Genomic DNA, 24,057 nt, shown 5'->3' with positions numbered 1-24,057 from the left:
ATTGTATAGTAAGAAGTTAGGCAAATGCACCAGGAAAGAAAGAATGATAAAGAGGAAATAAAATCTTCCTGTTTCTAGGTGCCACAAGGAGTGAACCAAAGCAAACACACATGGAGAAATTAAGATACAGGAAACAAATGAGTGGATCTATGCAGTGTGCAAAACCTTATTTTAAAATGTGAGAATCCCACTGCTACCTTCACCCCAAGGGACAAATAAAATATATCTTAAAAAGAAATTGATAAATTATATACTATTTTAAAAATTGAAGAGCTATCTAGGGAGGGAATAAATCATTTTTATTCACCACCAAAGTCTACAGGCCAGCCACACCACACCACACTGTCTCATTCTTGAGCATTACTACTTAAAGTAATTTTCATTCTCATTTTCATTTGATTTCAGCAGTGGAACTGTTCCTGAGAGGTCTCCATTCACAAATATATATACCAGTCCAATTCTTTCTGTTTCATAAATAATTGGCTGTCTTTCTGTTGTCGACATATTTTATGAGATATTATTTCTATGCAAGTTTTTGGTAAATATTTTGTTCTCTCCTTGTTCCGTCATACATTGTTTTTAATTAACCTTTTGGGCAGTGGCTCCAGAATCTTTTGGGACCATTTTTGACTGTGAAATCACCCGAGCATTTCCTGTAACAACAACATAGATTAGTGGTCTTATTAATGGCCAATTGTATCATCCTGGAATAAAATGAATAATGTGACCTTGTGTTTTACAGAAATGTTTCTGACATTCAGAAAATGGAATGTGTCCATCACAGGTAACCATAGTAATTTGACCATTGGTTATTTCTTGTGTATGATAATTCCTGAATTCTGGTAATAATCAAAACAGTGGTCTTTGTGATAGAAATGCTTGATTATTCTTCAAAGACACACCCTTAGGGGAATATTCAGCGTCCTTACAACACTGCCCTAGATTTTTTTCCCAATCAAATTTGATGGGATTAACACTTGTTTCATAGAAGGTTGCATCACATTTTTAAAAGAATAAACATTTTAAAAATACAGCTGTTCAAGTCTGAAAAATTTCCTATTCCTTTTTATTCATTTATTTATGTTTACCTTTCTACTACTCTAATTTCAGTCAAAAGAAGGGCTCACAATGCCTTCTGGAGCAATCAAAAGACAAGATTGTATAATGTAATCATGGGAAAAAGCAAACTGGCCTCCCATATGAAAGGCATTTAATTTTAAAACTACAAAATTATTACAGAGCATAATGTATATCTGAGATAGAAACAGGGCAGGTTTCCTTCCTACATTTCCTGATTTAAATAACAGCAACAGACATTGTGAAGTGAATATTTGACTGTTGTACATGAGGTGTCTTTAAAGGCTGAACCCACCACTAGACAGTTATATATTAATGAATTTATCAATTAACTTGGAAAAGTATTATTTTTAAATTTTACTTTCTTAGTAGCTTTTCACTGATGATGTAAAACTATTTAACACCACCAACAATATTACTGTCCTACAAAATGAACTTGACTATGTGTCAGAATGGTCATACAATTGGCAACTCCAAATCTCAACCAACAAATGCTCTTTCTTACACATTGGCAACAAAAAGCAGAACACCAAACACAAGCTGGGTGGATAGACCCTCATAGACAACCCTCACTCTGTCAAGGACCTAGGAGTACTCATTTCAAATTATCTAAGCCCCAGAGCTTACTGTAACAGCACTGCTGAAAAGGCATTAAGAGTTGTTAACCTAATTTTGTGAAACTTCTTCTCCAGTAACATTGTACTGCAAACTAGGGCATAGAAAACCTTTGCCAGACCAATTCTCAAATACAGTTCATCTGCCTGGAATCCATGCTGTATATCTGACATTAATAGAATTGAGGGAGTCCATGGGTATTTCGTGAGAAGAGTACTCCACTCCTCTGCTCACAATAGAACACCTTATGCCACCAGTCTTGAAATTTTGGCCTTGGACAACCTAGAACTATGCCGCCTACGGTCTGACCTAAGCATAGTACACAAAATTGTCTGCTACAATGTCTACCTGTCAATGACTACTTCAGCTTCATATGCAATAATGCAAGGGCAAACAATAGATACAAACTCAAGGTAAACCACTCCAAACTCGACTGTAGAAAATAGGACTTCATCAACGAAGTGGTCAATGCCCTGAATCTACTACCCAGTTCTGTTGTTACATCCTCAAACCCCCATAACTTTAACCGTAAACTGTCTAGCGTGGACTTCACTCCTTTCCTAAGAGATCCATAAGGGGGTGTGCATAAGCACATCAGCGTGCCTACCTTACCTGTCCTACTGTCCCCATTTATTTGTATCCCCATTTATTTGTACCATTTCCTGTGTTCATGTCCATGTTTATACTTATACCTGTTATCTTATGCATGTTTGACAAACTAACTAAATAAATAAATACTTTCCAAGGTAAAAATTAAGGTTAGTTAGGGCTAAGGCTATGATTAGGGTTAGGGTTAAGGTTGGTTTGTCTTCCCTGAGCAATAAGCTCTTTTTAGAAGTGGGACTTATTTTGTATTTTCTAGAGCTCAAATTGTGTCCTTGCAATCTGTGAATAAGTTGCCTATCTGTCTCAGATGTGAAATAAGTTGCTAATGAAATCTTTCTTTCTTTTTTCTTTTTCCTTGATCATCCTGAGTGAATAGACTTTTTGGTTTTATTTGCTGGATTTCTGTTCAAGGTTCCGGTAAAACCTCTACACCCTCTTCTTTAGTACATTAACACTAGACCTTACATTCAGCTCTGCTCCCTGCCCTCTGCCCCACCACTCAGTTGGTGCCACCTACCTTGGACTTGCCATTATGTTCTTAAATGTCTTTGTAGGTACAAAAAACAAATCACTTCATACCAATACAATCAAAAACATCTTTTGTATTATGATAGCTGGAAAACATCTACTTAGAAATGAAACACTTATATGTCATACGTACTGTATGCTACGATTCTTACTCTAAATTCAATAGCATCACACTAAACTTTGTATTATTTTTGTATAAAAGCAACTGTTTCCATAGGAACACAAGCTTTTCCTCCTCTGGCAAAAATGAGATCATATTACACAAGGGGAATGCATAAAGGTCACACAATCCATTAAAAATATTAAGGAAAACTTGATAATGCGTCAGTCTGTAATTGCTTGGTTACACTTAGTGGGGTGAGGGACCCCAAAATGAGGCATGCACAAATGCAGAAAACTATATTTATTTCATCTATTTAATCAAAAATTCTGGCTATGGGTTGCCTTATTCAACCTGATAATTTCAAGGTATGCTGGATTTCACCTACACTGGACCCCAGAACTGGTGACTAGGGATTAAAAAAGTAAAGGTCCTTCAAGTCAAGTCCATACACAGGGGTTGAAATAAAGGTTTGTGCATCTTTCTCTCTCTCTTTCCCTCCCCCCTCCATACACACACACACACACACACACACACAAAGGCACATGCACATAGACATTCAGAAGAGAGAGAGAGGGAGATTGCATATAAAAGTAGTAATATTTATTGGTGTTGATGTTGATGGGAGGGCAAAAGAGAAAACAGCTTCTGTTGATGTTATCTGGAACTAAGGTGTGGCCTTAAAGGTAAATGAATTGTAGAAAAAAATAACCCAAATATTGCAAAACATCATCAGATACCAATGTTTTTTCAGTACAAAAAGCTAAGGCTAACAGAGATGCCATGCTGGAACATCTCATCATATAATACTCAATTTCTTTTATATTGCCTGAACTACCAAGTGCAAGGCTAGAATGGGAATATATTTCCCATGAAAATGTTAATGGGACTCACATATATATGCAACCAACTGTCCATGACAGAATTCAACAACAATATATAAGTGTGTTCAGTCTAAAGGAGTAGGTGGATCCTCAGGTTCAAATTCACAGGAATTTGAAAGGTCCATGAATGGACCTTTTCCAAGTTCCCATCCCTCAGTTTAATTGGCCTCATAGGATTGTCATAAAAATGAACTGCAATAAACTCATGTAGGGTTCCCTGAGCTTCTTGGAGGAAAGGTAAGGTCGGACAGTAGTAAGGAGCAGTAAGGAAAAATTCACTGGGATCACAAAAAGGCAGCCTTGCATGAGTCTAGAACAACTTAGTGTGGCCAGCTCACATGGTCAGCTCACCATCACCAAGTCACCTCTGCCAACTTACAGAGTGGGAAAAGGAACTGCATAAATAGCAAAGGAACATTTCAATGTTTACCTTTGAATACATGCACATTGTGGTTAACAGCAGATGCAGCAGAATGCTTTTGGAGAGGTTCCAGAACAATGGTGACTTTCACTATTGCTAATATTAATGCCAGATGAGCTGACAAAGATATGCTGGGCAGACATAGACGAGATGTTTCTAAAATCAATGTATTTTAGAATGTTTAGAATACATGGCTAAACCAGTTACTACATTGTATTGTTTGGCAGTCTTCTTAAATAATTTGTTTTTCATTGGGTGAAAGCAAATTTACTTATTTTAGTTATTCCAGATCATAAAATTATTTGGGGGATTTGAAAGTAGCATTCATAGAGTTACCAAATGGTTTCCAGAGCAATTGTTGACCAAATGCTTACATGTTCAAACTCAGAAAGTTTGCCTACTCAGATATATCTCCAGATCAGTGGAAAAACAATTCTTCAGAAAGCTCAAGGAAAAATAGAAGTTTGTAATGACCCTTTGACTCTGGATACACAGAAACAACAGAGAACATGCTCCTCTAATGCCTGTACTGCAAAGACATTCACATTAGCCTCATTTTATCATTACTGTAAAACTAGCCAGGGAAGCAGCACTCAAAATCCATGGGATGATGACCTGTGACATAAACTACACTTAATGAGCACCTAATTTGCCATATTAGAGTACTGTGTAATTTGATATAGTTTCCCACATATTAACCTTTTATGCTTCCCTGCACCTATCTAATGTTCCCATCCTTTCTTTTAGATTTTTACAGACTTTTAGGTATATTTTCTATTTTATTATCTTGTAACTTCAGATGATAGATAGATAGATGATAGATGATAGATATATAGATGATAGGTGGTGGTGGTGGTGGTGATAGAAAGAAAGAAAGGAAGGAAGGAAGGAAGGAAGGAAGGAAGGAAGGAAGAAAGAAAGAAAGAAAGAAAGAAAGAAAGAAAGAGAGAGAGAGATATATATAACTTATATGCTTTTTAATTGACTGTACTCCATTTTCATTATGTCAGTCTAGGACCATAATATAGATTTGATATGATTCGTAAGGTAAATCTGATTATCAAAAATGTAATGTTTCAGGCAAGAAGCAAAGCTTCTTTCATTGCAGCTGAACCTACCCTACTATCTGTAGCCTCTTACCAAGAGAATTTCAGCTGCTAGATTCAAACATTGAACTACCCTTGAACCTGCTTAATTAATTCTGTTCTGCTGCTAAGTGAGATTGGGAAAGTCTCTACCCCCTTGAGTTTGGTTGGCTCAGGTATTTCCCTTTTTCACCTTCCCCCCCTACTGCCATCATAATTCTCTATTAATTTTCTAATTGGCTGCAATTCATAGCTAAATGTGCTAAGTCATCCCCACCTCCTGAGGCTTACTAATTGTGGAGCAAAGTGTCCATTGTTATGATTAAAAAACCTTGGAGGTGAGTGTATTTCTATGATCCTTGTACATTGCAACTCACCTTCCTCTCCTGGAAGCCATCTTCAGTCTGAATAATAAGAAAAGAGACAGATTTTTCCTGCACTGGACCTGTTTGACATTCAATCAGAGAGATGTGTATTCAGGAGAACAGTTGGAATCGAGTTTTATTGGTTGAAAGACACCATTTTTATTCCATACGATCAGGGATGTGTTAAGATTGAAGCCTGAGCAGAATTTTTATTCAAGCCTTCCCTCATTTCTATGTCAATGTCATTTTTTGTCTTCCATGCTTTGAATTGTTCTGTAAAAGAGGATGGGCAGGTGAAACCCAAACATTGAAGTAACCTTTAGGATCATACAATTAAACAAAATGTAACCCATCCTCTAATCATCTGAAATACAGAGCTTGGGTGCCGGGTCTAACTTCCTCTTGCTTCTCTTGCATTTATTATTCATTTATATAAAAGATCTCTATGGCTACCCATCTCACAGCACACTTATCTGGGTTGTTAACAACAGTGATACAAACACAAACAGTATAAACAAATACAAAAGGAAAGTAAAGAAAAACTAGACATGCAACCCTTAACTATACCTAATCATTGCTTCAGGCCTTAACTACAACTTTACTTTCCCAGAACCTGCATGCTTGAGTGCAGTTTTGAGGAATTTCCAAAGTATTGTGAAATGCTTGGATTTTATATATTCGGATCTTATATCTTAAACCCTCTAAAATGTGATGACATTCTAATTGCATAATTTTTCTTTTATGATATTCTTTCATGTTGTTTTATTCTGGACTAAAAATCACTCTCATCAATATTTTCTACTATTTATTGGATTAGATTTATCTTGGAATAAATGACATCTCAAGATTATATATATAAAATAGCATCATGAAAGTTCTTCTGTTTAAAAAATTTATCTCCCCCATCCAGCCCTCTGAAGGTATCTCTTAGTACACAGGGTTGTACATATTATTTCAAGTAGTTCTCTCATTCATTTGTCATCTTTACAATTACTTGATGAAAGACTGAATTACTGAATGTTTAGAAGTACACAGTTGAGTTTGGTTATGGAAAGCTTGGAAATAATGTTAATTGGAAGAGCCAAATTAAGTCCTATTATGTTGTGGGGAAATAGGAGGAGGAAAGAATATTAGAGATGCTTGCTATATTGAGTTATTTATAAAAATAATAAATATGAGATATAAATTAATAAATAAAAACCCTACTTTAGCATGATACCCGGTGTAATATTTGAGAAAAAAATTCTTTCAGTTTCTGATTCCTTCTACTCTCCATTAGCTGGTAAAACATAAGTCCTATTCCTTTTTTAGGAGGAAAACAACCATTTTGCTTACTACTGGTGTCAGTTTTCAATCTGTACAACTCATCTTGATCTCAGTGGCATTATTCCTAACATCTTTTTAAGGACTATGAGTGTTGGTGTTGTGTAGGGAATAAGAAAAATGAGCCAAAGGACTGTGTTGCCTTTCTTTCTTCAACTATTAACATATCAAGTGAAGCTTTGACCTTATCTTTATAGTAGGGAATTAATGTTAATTTTGCACTAATTAGTAATATCATTATTCATCCCTATGTACAAGCAGAAAGGTTGCCTCTACAGAATGAATCACCTTGACCCTGCACTCTTGAGCCATTCTGCATGTTTGAGAGGGAGATAGAAAAGAATGCATATGGGGGGTGGGTTTGGGTGGGGAGGGAAGGGGGGGAGGTAAACACTTGTAAAAGGTTTTTTTCCCCAAAATTTTCAATAAAAAAGAAAAAGAAAAGAAAAGAATGGATAGAAGTCTTCCAGGGGAGATAATTCAAATTGAAGTTAGCCCTGTCAAAGCAGAGTCTACTATTGTAAAGACCAAGGGACCTGCAAGTAGCTCCTTGGAAAATCTCTGGATAAGGAGAGGACAGGAGATCATCCACATCAGCTCCAGAGGGCTCATTAGCAGACTGCATGAAGGTGGCATTCAGTGGTCTTGAACAATGGGAACACTGGGATTAGCCATTTTATTCATAACCAAGGAAGATACTTTTATTTTATTGTTGTATTGTATACATTTTATTTATAAACACTTTTTTTTTGAAAAACAGTGCATTTTCAGGGTATACCATTTACAAATAAAAAAGACCAAAAAAGAAGAGTGGTGTAAAACATTGATATACAAGCTAATAACGACAATAATGATATAATAAATAGTAATAATATAACCAAAAAGCTTTTAGCTAGGTTTCGTCTTACATTAAAGTATTGTAATTATTTACTTTATTCTCAGTACTAACATTTATGATCTTATTTTTCTCTAATTCCTACCTCTTGCTTCTATCCATTCATAGAATTTATTCCAAATCATATAGTATTCTGTTCTTGATCTTTAATGTTAAAGTTAATCTAACCATTTCAGCACAGTCAATTTTTTTTTAATTACAGCCTCCTTGGGTGGGGTATTTCCATTTTTCCAATATTTAGCATATATGACCCTTGCTGCTGTCAGTATGTGTAAAACTAAATATGTGGTTCCTTTATAATAGCCTCTTGGTAATATACTTAGGAGACATATTTCTGGTTTCAACTCAATATTCTGTTTGATTTCCAGCCATTTTTGTATTTTTCCCAATATTCTCTTGCTTTACTACACGTCCATCACATGTCATAAAAGGTGCCTGGGGTCTGACTGCATTTCCAACATTTAGTGGACAGCTTCCTGTCCGCTAAGGAAGAGACTTTTGAAGGACACTAAGTTCACCAACCTCACTTTCTCATCACTTTTAGAAATTGCTCATTAAGTGTCAACATATAGTAATTATAACACTGATTTATAACATTTTTAAAGATTATTTATAGCAATAGTGAGTGGTGGTGCATGCATCTGGCTCACTTTGCTCTCTCAGTGACCTTTAATACCACTGAACAACATCCTGATCAACATTGAGGATTGGGGACAGAAGTGGGTTCCTACTGGTTCAGACCAATTCAGCCGAACTGTTATTGGTTTTCCAGCCTGGGTCGCTGGAACAGGCAGCAACCCAGGTCTGCCATACCCCCAAACTGGTTCCCTAGTCTCTTTTCCCATTGCCAGCATGTTCCTGCACATATGCAGAACAGTTTTCAGTAAACTGTGCATGCACAGCAATGTGTGGTGGGCTCACGCATGAGCGAAACAAAAATTCCCACTCTCAGTGAACCAGTAGTAAACCAGTCAGGAACCACCACTGGTTGGGGTAAGGACAGAATGATAATCTGTGATATCTATGGCCAAAAGGGCTTTCAAACAAATCTAACTACTGAGTGAGTTGCAGCCATTCTTAGTTCAGGAGGTGTTGCTCACAGTCACTGATGCCATGGTCATCTCCCAGTTAGATTATTGCAATGCGCTATTAATGCCTTTGAGCACCACCCAGAAGGTGAAGTGGTTCAGAATACAATAGTCCAGGTAATTTTGGGTGCATCATGTCATGTCCATTTACTACTACTGATCTGCAAACTCCTAAGTGCAATTCAAGGACTAGTTACCACCTAAAAAGCCTTTCACAGCATAAGGCTGGACTTCCTGAAGGAAGGACTTTCTTTAATTCATTCTGCTTTTTCCACAAGATCCAGCATGGTTGGCCCTCTATAAAATAGCATTATCAGGTGGGATTTTGGAGGTAGGTCTTCTTTTATTATGGTGTCTGCCCTTTGGAACAGAATATGTCTCCAAATTCAGAAGGTCTTGACTGTGTGTGGTTTTCCGTAAAACCTTGCTTTTCCCCGAGGCATTTGGTTAAGGTGGTGGGTGAATTTGTTTGTAGCAGTTTCAAATGTAATGGTTTTCAGCTACTTATGTTACTTTTAATTTTGTTTGCTTTGTCTCTGGCTGTAATAATATATTAGCAGCCAGAATTGCAAGTTACATTTTTTTTTATTTTTATATGTAAATTGATTGAGTGGTTGGTTGATTGATTGATTTGTTAAATAAATAAATATCTAGAGTTCTATGTTAAGAACTTTATGGAAGAAGCTGCCTATGCAGAGAGGTCTGACAGAAATCAGAGAGGCGGCATTATGTTAGTGTGTTCTAAGAAACTGTTTTGAGCTACAGGGTATCAAAGAAAAAATAGTTTCTTTATTTTCCTGATCTTTTTTAATACAGTAGATAAAATATTGTGAAATCTTCAGTCTTTTACTCCAGGGACAGGAGACTGGGTGCATTGCCTCCACCTTGCATCATCACTAGGATGCTTTCATGTAGTCCATATTTTTACCCTTCAAAGCCTGAAAAATCAATTCATACCATCTAATTCTAAAATTCTGTCGTATTCTGAGCATCACTGTAGATCCATAGAGGAAAAGGCCAGGAACCAGCAGATGCGGATCCCATTATTTTAAGAAAATGTGTGTGGAGAAGGAGAAGGATGACCATAGTTAGAGGCTTAAAGCTCTTCAACCTCTCAGTTAAACGACTGCTGAAAGAAAACCATGGTGCCACAAAGCCAAGAAGCCAGAAGGGATGAGATGAGAGTGCTTGCCAATTGGAAATGGCTGGCTTCTGGCTTAAAAGCTTCAGCTCTTCAGCTGCATTCATAGCAATTCCTCCTGCACTGCAGCTGAACCAGAAATTGTCCTGCTGTACAAAAGCAATAACAGTTTGTCATCAGGCAAAGCTAATGAAGGAGTGTCCCTAAATCAGCATAAGACCAGTGACATAGAATTATGGGAGCCTTATCTCTACACACACTCACATTTCTAGTTATCTGCAGTTGTTTGTGCATATAATGTCACTTCTCAAAGTTGCTATAATAATAGATTAATGTACTGTTTTCGTCTCAGTAAGGAGGAAATGGAACCGGGTGCAATTTTTACTTGTGAGTTAGCCACTGCTATGTTTTTGGAGCCTCTGATTTTGGAAAGCCAGCTGTGCTAAGCAAGTGCAATGGGTATGCTATGCAAACAAATCAGTTCTATGCAAAAGACGTACCCGTCATTTTACCCTCAAGATAACAAACATTTTTTATTCATGAAAAGCTTCAATTTACTCTCAGTTGATGACTAAGTCCAAAATATGTTTGCAAGCATCCAGTTTTTCTTTCCCCTTTGTAATCAGGTATTAGTGCTTTGTATTTAAGGGCTTTGACTGATTAATCATTGTGTCATTGGTACCAAGCTGGTATTAACATGCATTGTGTAGTCAAAGAAATAAAGGACAAACAGTTCAGGAACTTTGATATATAAGAGTTAGATCCATTGCAGTATATATAAGTCTGGCCATTATTGCTTTACCTATTATAATCTTTAAATTCTTTGATATGAGCTATATTAAGACATATAAGGCTCCTAGGCACTCTCCCATCCAGGTACTAATACAAGATAGTCCTGTTTTGCTTTCACAAGATGTTCGCATCATGTCATCATAAACTCTGCTTGGGAAACATTTGGGGATTGCCCATGCAAAGTATAGACAAGTTCAAACGTATCAACATATAGTAATTGCCTTTGAGCTGAAAGGTGAAATTGTATTCTACAAAGACAACTAGAGAGCTTTCAACACACTGGCATGCTTTCAATAGAGGCATAAATGGCAAAAGGATCTAACGTATAAATTGCTTGAATCAAAATGGAAATGACATATGAGGTGATATATGAAGAAACTGGAACAGCAAAAGGTGTTGGAAGAGCTACAGAAGAGTTCAAAAAGCTACAAGAGAGTGATGGGGAAAATGCAAAGAGCTAATAGAAAAAATGGTAGGGCAACTATAAAAATTAGGTTCTTCAGGAAGGGTGAGAATTGATGTGTTGAAGAAGACAGAGAAGAAATCATCACAGGAACACTTACATTATTTAAACAAAGAAGGAAAAATTGCCCCAACATTTGCATGACTTAAAAATTAATTGGTTTTTTCAGAAGTCAGTTTCACCTTCTCAATTTCTATTAAAGCGGTAATGTCTCCAGTGAGTCTGGTAACTAGTTATATGATATACATGTGTACATAACGGTTGGCTGCATGGCTTCCCCTTCACTGTGAAAGAATGAGGACCAAGGGAAACATCACCCTATCACTCTTTGCTATGATGAGCCCGGTTCATTATCATAAACTCCCAAAGCTTAACATTTTGCCCTGTGTTTCTTTGTGACTTTTCTGCCAGCTGTCTCTTTTTTTAATGATGTAGGCTTAGATTGTATGTATATTGTCTTCTGGGGGCATTAGAATTTCAGACATTCTGAGCTGATATTTCCTGCTTGCAATACTGGTTTTAATCAGAGAATAGAAGATAAAACTGGGATGAGTCCAGTTATTGAGTGCCAACTGATTTCCTAGCTCTGTAATCACACACTTACCCCTGTCAATTATTAACACTGGCAGTTGGGACTTGATCGTTTATAAATTTTCATATATTGTATCCGTTAAGTTGCATATTGCCTCTTGTTAACAGTATATGAAGTAAATTCTCAGTAGCTGGGGAGTACAAGCCAATAGCATTCACCAGAAAGGTTTTTAGGTGAATGCAGCCAAAAATAATTACATGGAGTCAGAAGGGATCATGAAGGTAACCAACAAATGGCATCTTCTAAGAATCCATAATTTCAGCAACATAGTGGCATTTAGTTTTGGAGAAAAGCTTTCTTCCCTTAATGTTTTATTTGTATACATTTTTTAAAGAATAAAATCAAACACGTATTGTACTATCATACTGTTGAACTTACAAATCCCTGCAAAGAATTTATGAGAAAATGTTGCAAGAGGAAAAATCTATTTAATCATCCACTTATCATTTGGTAAAGAGACTTGTTTTAAGAGACAAAAGATGAGAAGTCTGGAAGTAACTTTTGTGATTTTATGAAAAGGGATAAGTTTTCATGAGCTATAACTCACTTCACACCATGCATAGGGAGGTTATACTGAAGGAGGATTTAGATTGTGATAAGAAAGTGGAAGGTGAGAGGAAGATTTTCTTTTGAACTCCTAATTATTGTAATAGTCCAACTACATCCTACATTACTATCAAGAATACATAAAAATTCCCATATAAAGTCAAGGATAAATTTACTGAAAAACTCTGGATAACTGGTAGATGGTGGCAAGGAAATACAGAATTCTTTATTGCCATTCACTGCTCAGTTGGAATTGTACACATCAAAGCCTTACCATCCATTTAATATACCATCAATGTGTTTTATAGAAATATTCATGCAATGTTTGATCCAACTGGGAAATCTACTGGATAACCATACAAGAAATTCCAGCTTCAAGTGGATGTGATATACATTTCTACAAGTGGATATGATAGACATTTCTAGAGCCATGGTAGTGCAGTGGTTAGAGTGCAGTACTGCAGGCTGCTTCTGCTGATCACCGGCTGCCAGCAGTTTGGCAGATCGAATCTCACAAGGCTCAAGGTTGACTCATCCTTCCATCCTTCCAAAGTCATAAAATGAGGACCCAGATTGATGGGGGCAAATCAAACACGCAATGTATTATCATGCTGTTGAACTTACAAATCCTTGTAAACTGCTTAGAGACGGCTATAAAACATTGTGAAGCAGTATACAAGTCTAAGTGCTATTGCTACCTTGTACCTTTTCAACTTTCCTCCTTGTCTTCTTCTAACATAATTCTATTTTTAAACATTTTTTTTCAAACAAAGTTTTTTATTTATTTTTTGTCACATATTTTAACTTCTTTTGTGAAAAAAAATTGTTGTCCTAGATTTCCCGCCCCCCCTTTACCTCTTCCATTATGCATATTACATTTTACATCGTATTTCCTTTTTTTAAATTTTTTTTATTTTATCAATTTCATATATACATTCACAATTATATAATCTCATAACTGTTATTAATAATATGTATTTATAACAATTTTTACCTACAGTTGACAATATACTTGAAGATTGCTTTCTTAACATCCCATAGATCCATCTTATCTTACAACGGTCCTACTTCTTCTTCCCTCCCTCCTTCTTTCCTTCCCTCGTTTCTTCTCTCCTACTCCCCTTCCTTCCCTCCTTCCTTCCCTCCCTCCTTCCCCTTCCCTCCTTCTCCCCTTCCCTCCTTCCTTCCCTCCTTCCTTCCTTCCTTCCCTCCTTTCTTTTCTCCTTCTCTCCTTCCTTTCCCCCTTCCTTTCCTCCTTCCTTCCTACCCCCCTTTCTTCTCTTTCTTCTCTCCTTCCTTCCTTCCTCCTCTCCTTTCCCTTCTTTCCTTCCCCTTCCTCCCCTTTACCCCTTCCTTCTCTCCTACATTCCCTCCTTCCTTCCCTCCTTTCTTCTCTCCTCTCCTTCCTTCCCTCCTTCCTTCCCTCCTTTCTTCTCTCCTTCTCTCCTTCCCTCCCTCTTTCCTTCCCTCCTTGCTTCCCTCCCTCCTTCCCTCCCTCCTTCCTACCCTCTTTCTTCTCTTTCTTCTCTCCTTCCTTCCTTCCTCCTCTCCTTTCCCTTCTCTCCTTCCCCTTCCTCCCCTTTACCCTTTCCCTCTTCTTCCCATTCCTCCCCTCTTTCCTACTCTTACATTCCCTCCCATTCTTCCTCTGCCTTTCCCTTTCTCCTATTCCTCTCCTTTCTCCTCTCCTTCCTATCTTTCCTTCTACTCCTCCCTCCATCCACTCTACCCGTTAAACATTTTATTTGTTACCTTTCTTCCTGTTTTGAATGCTCATCTTGCTTTGACATTTATGTAACTTCTGTACAGAACATTGGGAAATGAAAGGGTCTCTATTCTAGCCCATTTTCTTTTTTTGAGATTATAATTGGCAGTGCTGATAATTTGTTTGCTTTATTTTCCTTGGTAACTATGCACACAAGGCTACTGTAATGGTACGTGGGAAGACCCTGGGAGATGTTACTTAAGAAATAGTTATATAAGACACAGCAGAGTCTGCAGCTGCATAGTGAACAGAGCAAAAGGCTCAGAAGAGCCTTTCCTAAAGGGAAGGGAATGGAGGGAGAATGGTACTTACATACTTACAAGATTCTGTTAATGTAGTTTTACAATAAAGTAGACTTCGCTTATCTGGATGTCTTTCTTATCTGGTCTACCTGGTAGCTGACAGAGAAAGTAAGGGGAAACCTTACTTCTGTCTCAAATCGTCATAGGTACAGACTTAGAAGCAAGCATTTCTTCATTATTAAAAAAAAACAAATATATTTTTTTATTTCTGGCTACATTTCAATTCACTGCTTAGGGGAATATAAGGATTAGGTAAAAATCATGTAATACAAACCACTATTCAACAGTGAACAAGAAAGGCAAATCTCTTAAAAAATAGAAGACAGATTGAGGTCAATTTTGTCTGGAATAGGAGGAGGAAATTTAACAAAACAAAAAAAAGCCCTACTCTCTTATTTCTTAGGATTGTAAGGATGACCCTCACAAGTATTTTGGGTTCAGCTTGAACTTTTGGAATCCATTCTGTTTCAATGCTCTGTTTTCTCTACATTAAACACGTAAACAAAACAAAAACTGAAAAAGGAAATATTCAAAATTATCATGCTCTGTGGAAAAAAGCAAAATTAAAAATAATACTGTATTTTCAAGGCTGTGCTTACTAGTTTGCATTAAATTGCTTTTAGTTACAAATTGGAAACTGACTACTTACTGAGTAATTTGAGATGTATCTGAAAGATTTGGAACACGAAAAGCCATTCAAACTTATATTAAAATACTGTGCACATATCTGTTGGGACAAGCACATGAAAATTTGCATTTTGACTCCTCCAAAATCAATGTTTAATATAACAGTGATTATGTACAACTTGTCATGTAACCTGTTGATTATTCTACTTGGGGTTCAGTCTCAAAGGAGCCCTGCAAATGTTATTAGTGTGGCCAACAGACTCTGGTGACCAATTGTGGAGTAGTCACAACCTTCATCATAAAAAAATGGAAGTCTGATCAAAATGACAGAATTATGTAAATCCATGGAAGAAAAATAAGGCTATACAATGAGGGTGTAATGAAGTAAGATCACACTTTTAATTAAGTTTAGGGAAAAGGCAATGTGATAAAGAATTTGATGCATTCAGTTCATAAATAGACTATTATATGAAAATATCTTCTCAAGATAACTAGGGAAGAAATATACTTTTAGCTATTCTTACTGCAGTCTTCAGTTTCCTTGAAAGAATGTGGCAATATTCCCTGCTTGAACTATTTATTTATTTATGTACTTATTTGTCAAACATGTCAAAGATAATAAGTATAGGTATGAACATAAACATGAACAAAGGAAATAAATACAGATAAATGAGGACAGTAAGACAGGGACGGTAGGCACACTGGTGCGCTTATGCACGCCCCCTTTATGGACCTCTTAAGAATGGGGTAAGGTCCACAGTAGATCGTTTGAGATTGAAGGTGTGAGGGTTTGAGGCTATAACAACGGAGTCGGATAGGGATTCCAGACGTTGACCACTCTGTTGCTAAAGTCATATTTTCTGCAATCGAGTTTGAAATGGTTCACCTTGAGGTTTTTTTTTCTATTATCTGTATGACATTGATTTACAAATAAGCGAGATGTTTGGATTGTAACTTATCCATTGCTGTTGGCCAGTTTAACATCAGAGTTTATACATGCATGCATGCATGCATGCATGCATACATACATACATACATACATACATACATACATACATACCGGTACATATATAATACACCCATACTCACACACATAGCACACACTCCTTTGATGTAAGATTGACCAATAGCAACAAATTATATTCATCTACAGTGATTTCATTTCCTAAGACAATATTAATTTGCATTCCGATTTTAGTTCATCTGTTTCTTGCTGATTTGTTTGCAGCTTTTCTGTTTGCAGCTTTAATACAATAGCAGAGTTGGAAGGGACCTTAGATATCTTCTAGACCAAACCCCTGCCTAGGCAGGAAGCCCTGTACCATTTCAGACAAATGGCTATCCAACATCTTCTTAGTGTTGGGGCATTCACAAATTTCCTGCTGATGTCTTCCTTGTGACCAAGGGGTTTCTTGCACTTTCCCTAAATTTGTTGATCTCCTGTTATTAGGAGTAGAATCCAAGTCCAATCAGGTCAGTGTTCTATAGGGAGTGAAATACAGTCAATTTCCTGATGTTCAGTTTGTAGATTTGTTAGGCAGCCTAATAGCTAGAATCTGGGACATGTTGACAAATGCACATGAATCATTTCATTTCACTGCAATTGATTTATTGAATAGAACAAATAGATTGAATAGGTAAATGGAGCCCACAAAAGAGTCTACGCTTGATGACTAATAAGACCATTAAACTGATATAAGAACTGTGGTGATTCACACTTGACTGCATCATCAAGTGATCAGCATCCATATAGAGTGAGTTCCTGGTGTTATTTGCATTAGAACAAAAAAAATTCTTTCTTGATAACGAATCCACGATACGCACACATCTTTTAAATGAAATGTGCCCATAATGCCATCCCTAAGCAACTGTTGCCTTACCACATGAAAGCTTCAGCTCTGGATTTTTCTTTAGAATAGAATGAGCTAGAAAGGACCTTGGAGGTCTTCTACTCCTGCCCCCGGCTAAAGCAGGAGAACCGATACCATTTCAGATAAGTGACTGTTTAGGCTCTTCTTAAAAACATCCAGTTATGGATCGTCCACGATTTCTGGAGGCAAGCTGTTCCACTGGTTAATTGTCCTCACTGTTAGGAAGTTTCTCCTTAATTCTAGATTGCTTCTCTCTTTGATTAGTTTGAAACCATTGTTTCTTGTCCTGCACTCTGGTGCTTTGGAGAATAATTTGACCCCTCTCTTCTTTGTGGCAGCCCCTCAAATACTGGAATACTACTATCATGTCACTCCTAATTCTTCTTTTCTTTAGACTAGCCAAACCCAAATCCTGCAGCTGTTCTTCATATGGTTTCCAGGCTTTTATCATAGTAGTTGCTCTTCACTGAACCTTTTCCAAAGTCTCAACATCTTTTTTATAGTATTAATGCTTCATGTGATCTTGATTCTATGCCTCTGTTTATACAACCCAGCATTGTATTCTCATCATGAGAGGTCTATTTTGGGAAACAGATGCCCCTTTGCAGTTTCACCCTGTGTTTGCTGATGAAGAAATGAAGTAGAGTGGAAAAGGAGGAACAAAAAGAATCAGACTGGGTTTTCCTCACTCACATGCCTTTTCCCAAATTGCTTTGTCTGTTTTAAATCTCAGGCTCAAAATGAAACATGTCAGGTTAGGTCTGAGAGATGACGGGCATAGAACCAAGGATTATCACAGCAGCAAATGAGGACAGGACAGCATTTGCTTAGTAACCATTAACATGGGAAGTCCCAGTATAACACAGCATCCTCATGCTGGCACCTTCCAGCCTATAAGGACACATCGCAGTAAGTTAAAGGCTCACGTTAGCTGGGTTTCTGGCAGTGTTACAGTTAGTCCTCGACTTACAACAGTTTGTTTAGTGACCATTCGAAGTTGTAACATTGCTGAAAAAGCTGAGTTATGACCATTTTTCACATTTACAACCGTTACAGCTTCCCCAGAGTCACATGATCAAAATTCAGATGCATATTTATGATGGTTGCAGTGTCCTGGGTTCATGGAATCAACTTTTACAACTTTCTGACAAGCATGGGGAAATCCAGATTCACTTAACAATCATATAACTAATTTAACAAGTGCAGTGATTCACTTAACAACTGTGGCAAGAAAAGTGGTAAAATGGGGCAAAACAAATGTCTCACTTAATAACATAAATTTTAGACTCAATTGTGGTTGTAAGTCGAGGACCACCTGTATTCTTAACCTGACGGTGCCAGGCTGCACTAGGCTTACGTATCTAACTATTTAGCTTGATGTAGACTGATTAGTCTTGGAAACTTGTATAGGATACCATCTTAGCATAATAAATCATCATTTTTCATATCCCTTCCATTCCCTCAAAATTATTAGTACAGCTGAAGCTGGCCTCCTGCAACTTTTCTATAAATAGCCTCTGTCATCAATATTCTATCAATGTTTACAAAGGACTTGTATCCCACTAGTATAACATCCCCCCTTTTATCCTCTGTTTGCCCTCCTGCCCTTTTGTGACCTATTGTTCCCACATTTCTAATCCAGTCACATCTGTTTTTCTTATATTGGATGCTTCTCTTGTTTTCACACTTAGCCTCCTATGAAAATGTTTCTGGGACCTTTTGTATATTATTCAAGCTCCTTGTAGAATAGGGTCTTACTTGGCTAAACCTCAAATGGTTTAGAAATGGTTCTGTCACCAATGTTACAGCAAAAAAAAAATGCTGCATTTAGACGCTATGCTAAAAGTAATCAGATTGCCTAAAATGGGTGGCTCAACAATTCATAGAAATTGTAAAACATTACAAGGAATCTAGGAGTGCATTGATTGCATTTTTAACTCTTCTCCTAAAAAAAAAACACAGATTGTTGAAATGGTGGCCTTGGGAATTCAATTCTTGGCATAGACAGGCTCACCTCACCCATATCTCAATATTATTCTGTATAAATGTACTTGGGATTCTTTGTAACAGTCCAGGTCAGTGGACTCTGGAATATTCAAACAAAGCAGTGTGTTCCAACCACGTGTAAAGCTGCAGCTGAAATAAGAGATATTTGAAAGTCCCCACTGATCATTTCCAATTCCCTATAACAGTTATTTCTGTTTTGAAAGTGATTTCCTATAACAGTGCACTTCTTCATTCGACAGTATCCCTAAACCCTTCCTCCTCCTCAGATTTGTATGGGACAGATTGTTTATTACATATCAATTACCTCCCCATCTGGATTTGGAATGGAGAGACAGAAGAAACCTCAAAGGAAAACTCCAAATGTCAATTCCCTATTCCCTATATTAAATTAATGAATCTAAGATGTGCTTGGATATGTAACATTTGGATAATGAATCTGACTGAAGTTCATAGTGCACGTTCTCAGGGGTTCTATCCCATTGTGGCTGTCTGCTGATGGAAACAGTATCCATCAGTGAGACATAGTTCTCCTCCATGCCCTTTGCCTTCTTTCCATGTGCTCTCAAGCTTTATTAGGTGGATCTTCTGGAATGCTGTGAAGTAAATGCAGGATGTTTAGGGAAAAGCTTATTCGCATGGAGGGCTAAAGATAAACAATACTATTCAAGAACTGTCGACTCAAAAGTAAGCCTAGTGTAGTTGTGAATGACTGTAGGGTTACATTCTACTGGTATCTCATAAATAATTATGCATGTGTTTTCCTAGTACTGAAGCTAGGAAAAGATAGGACTTGGTTTGCTTTTGAAACTTTACAGTGTTGAGTCTATTTCACTGGATAAATTGAAATGACTAGAATGATTTCTAGTAGAATTGCTATAATGGTGGATTCCTGCATGTTGTGTTGTTGTTAAAAAGGTTGTTTACTGTTCATGGAAAGATTATACCAGAGGTGAAATGCTACCGGTTCGGGTCAGTTCATCTGAACCGGTAGTAAAAAATGCTACAGATTCACCTTTAACCAGTAGTAAAAATGCTGCCAGTTCAGGCAAACTGGTACTTCCAACAATCAGCTGTGTGACAATCAGTTGTGCCGCGTGATTTATATTAGCTAGAAAACAGGAAATCCTGTTTTCCAGGATTTCTAGCACAGTTGTTCCCCCTCTCGCTGTTCTACTTACCTTTGCAGACTCAGAAAAGGCTTCTTAATCCTTCTTTTTCAGTGCTGTGCGTAGTCCCTGTGGTGCACATGAACATGAAGAGCGCATGCATGTGTGAAGCAAACCAGTAGCACACTTTAGAGCATTTCACCCCTGGATTATACCTGTTCCTTGGTTAGTCCATGTTAAGAAAAATAGTTTTTCAGATGAAATCTAAATCTTTCTATAGAAAAAAAGGGCAGAAGTTGAAGGAGAAAATAGTATTTGCTATTTGATTCGGAAATATTTGGTGACAGAGAATTACAGAGAATATTCTTCTGTAACAGAGAATACAAGTTCTGCAGCAACTGTCAAGCAAGTTAAGGGATAACAAAATACCTTTTCTTCCAATGCTTATAATGCAATACCTTCTAGTTGGCCTTGTCTGACCTTGGAAGGCAATCGGCATTGGCTCTACTTAGTGCTTAGGGTTGAAAGCTAACAGAAAGTTGAAGAAGGTCAAAAAAAATGGTAATGGCAAACTACTTCTCTTAAAGTGTTAAAAAAATGGAATGGATGAAGATACCAGAAACTAAGTTCAATTTAAGCTCAGCTTTATTGAAGCTTCATACTACTATTGAATCAAGATATCACAGTTATTTATAAGCCATGCAACAAAGTGAACAGTATATGTGTGAGAAATATTAATAAAGAGAGGAGAGAGGATACACACACAAACACACACATTGTTTGCAGAAAGCATCAGTTAACTATTTTTCAATTGCCTGAGTGCAGAAATTCCATATGCAGATGGGCAGCAAGGCATCTGAATTTGAAGAAGGAGCCTTGAGCCTTGGTCTATTTATTCCCATTCCTTTTTGCACTAATATCACAACCATTGTGGATTTGGATATAATACATCACATGGAGAGATATTCAAAAGTTGATCACACAAGCTTCTGGGTACCTACACTTTTAACTTGGAATTGGGTTGAACTGTGGAATGGTGATGTTATCCCTGTTGGTTTTTTATATGAAGGACCGCAGAGAGTTTTAAAAGGATCTTACAAACTGGGCAAATGGGATTTAAAATGGTAAATGCAGTTTAAGGTAAACAAGTGCAAAGGACTGTCCTTTGAAATAAATAAATAAAAATGCCTTTGCAGGTAAACTATTGGACTCTGAACTGGCAGTGACTGACCATGAAACAAATTTCGACAGTATGAGAGAGAGCTGAAAGAATATGTCATTCAAGTGTGTGCCAGCTGTCAAAAAAATAAATTTCATGCTATGAATCATTATGAAAAGGACCAAAAGCATACAGCCAATGCAACCATATCTTTATATAAATGTATAATTCATCCAGATTTAAAATATGGCATATGTTCTGCTTATTGCATCTCAAAATGGGGTTATGAAACTAAAATGTGTAGCAAAGGACTTCCAAAATGATCAGGGGATAGAACATCTGTAGCTTAGGAAAAAGATAAGTATGAGTGAATATAAAATCCTTGAAGTATTTAAAGAATAGGCAGATTCACACACACGCACACACAAACACAAACACACACAAACACACATGCACAACTCCTGTAACATTAAAACCTGAGATCCATTAATTTCAAGGTCAGTAAAATACTTCTCTGCAAAACATATAATTAAATAATAGAATTGATGCCACTCTGATTGGTGATGGGCACCAATTTATAGGAGGAAAACTAGACAAATACATATAGGATAGGAGTATTCATGACAGTTGATAGCTATTTACCTTTTCTGGAATCAAAAGCCATATATATTCAGTACTGGTTGGAAAGATGATTTCTGCCTTCATGTCCTTGTCACTTTCCAGGATATATTTGGCTGACTGTTTGGGCACATGGAATACTGAAATAGATAGACCTTTAGCCTACTCTAGTGAGATTCGTATTTGTTATTTTGGTATGTACCGGACTCTGAACTAGGTTGTTAGTCATTCATATCAGACTTAAGTGTAATGCTTAAACATGAATGATTGACAATGAATAGAAAAGGGGTGAAGAAGGTTTGTACTCCTTATTAAAAAATCTCCATTTATACTGAACTTCAACAGTTCTGCTTTGTGATGTGCAGTAGCATTACTTTTTCAGGCAAACTTTGCAAGAGGTCAGGTTGTACAATTCCTTTGAAAAAGGTCCATCTGGAGACTGAAGAGTTACTACATTTGTTTCAGTGGTGGGTTTCAATTTTTTTTAGAACCTCTTCTGTAGGTGTGGCCTGCTTTGTGGGAGTGGCTTGCTGGCTATTTGACTGGGTGGGAGTGGCTTGCCAGCCATGTGACTGAGTGGGATTGGCTTGGCATTCATGTGACTGGGTGGGCGTGGCCAACTTGTAAAATGTGGCAAAACTCACTTAACAATGCTCTTGCTTAGCAACCAAAATGTTGGCTCAGAAACTCTGGCATTTGAAACACGCAAGTCTTAAAACCGTCAAGTTACAAGACCCTTGCACCTCTAACCCTTTAGAAAAAAAACCCAGGGGTGTTCAAACTTGGCAACTTTAAGACTTGTGGACTTCAACTCCCAGAATTCCTCCTTCAGTCATGTTGGCTCAGGAACTCTGGCATTGAAGTGTGCAAGTCTTAAAGCTGTCAAGTTACAAGACCCTTGCACCTCTAACCCTTTAGAAAAAAAAAACAGGGTTCAAACTTGACAACTTTAAGACTTGTGGACTTCAACTCCCAGAATTCCTTCTCTTGCTCTTCATCGTGATGATGTGCAGACAGGTGGGGAGAGAGAGCTGGAACCGGTTCTAAACAGCACTGTAGATTTGTGGAACCTCTTCTATAGAAGAGGTTAGAACTGGAAGGAACCCACCCCTTATTTGTTTATACTTGGTGTGATGAAGGTTGGAAATCACTTCTTTATATATTTCTTTGTTACATTCTCTTCTTTTTCTCTTTTCTTGTACTTTTTATTCTTGCTTTCCATTCTCTAAGTTTAGTTTGTATGAATTTTTACTATTACATTAAAATTATTAATAAAAATAGATTTAGAATGTGCAGAATCCTAGTTCAATCAGCTTTTTGAATAATTCAGGAAGCCTTCTCTTCCTTGGCCTTCGGAAGGTTCTGCCATTTTCTGGCTGTATATACTACTAAGGTGAATGTGGAAGCAGTGGGCACCAACTTCCAGAGCAGCCATTTGAGTTGAGAAAAAAGATGGGACTGCTTTAAACAATCTAAAAAGTATCCCTGGCTCCTATATGATCCAAAGCATCTTCATCAAAGAAATTGTACAGTCCTAATAGACAGTATCACCTTTTCTTGATAAAAATTTTGACCTGAAAGGCATTAGTAACTATCTCTTTACTTCTTATGGTCATAATTAATGAACAAAGACTAATCCAGTTCACTCTTACAATTGCTTTGAAAAAGCATGCAAAGAACAACAAAACTAAAAACAGGGTCAAACCTGAAAATATGTACAAATCAAAGAATGGGACATTCAATTATTGATATAGTGAAGGGTAAGGAAGGGGACTATTTATCTTTCATAATAGTTCAACCTTTGTTAAAGTGACATTAGCACTCCATAATATGCAACAAAATTTCATTTTAATGTACGCCAGTTAGTGTACATTCAGTGTGACAATAAAGTTATTCTAAATCTAAGTCATATGGTTATTTCAGGCTCCCCAAATTCTCAGCTAATTATGAAATTGTGGAAGCTGAAATCCATTCATCTGAAGGGTTGCTGGAGAAGACTGAGATAGATAGATAGATAGATAGATAGATAGATAGATAGATAGATAGATAGATAGATATAGATGTGTTTGTTTGTGTGTGTG

The 24,057-nt window shown here is 37.1% G+C and overlaps 1 long non-coding RNA gene across 1 annotated transcript; it reads right to left on the bottom strand.

Moving 5' to 3' along the window:
• Positions 1-589: 589 nt before the first annotated feature.
• On the bottom strand, positions 590-22,100 carry LOC116518823. The gene is made up of 4 exons (XR_004256586.1): positions 22,001-22,100; positions 5,694-5,954; positions 4,241-4,387; positions 590-653 (listed from the first exon to the last, which is right to left on the bottom strand). It is a non-coding gene; the product is annotated as an uncharacterized LOC116518823 (long non-coding RNA).
• Positions 22,101-24,057: the final 1,957 nt, after the last annotated feature.

The sequence above is a fragment of the Thamnophis elegans genome, chromosome 1 (assembly GCF_009769535.1).
Source record: "Thamnophis elegans isolate rThaEle1 chromosome 1, rThaEle1.pri, whole genome shotgun sequence".
Classification (NCBI taxonomy): domain Eukaryota; kingdom Metazoa; phylum Chordata; class Lepidosauria; order Squamata; family Colubridae; genus Thamnophis; species Thamnophis elegans.
The sequence above is the reverse complement of the archived record's forward strand: the minus strand, read 5'-3'. Positions and strand labels throughout refer to the sequence as shown.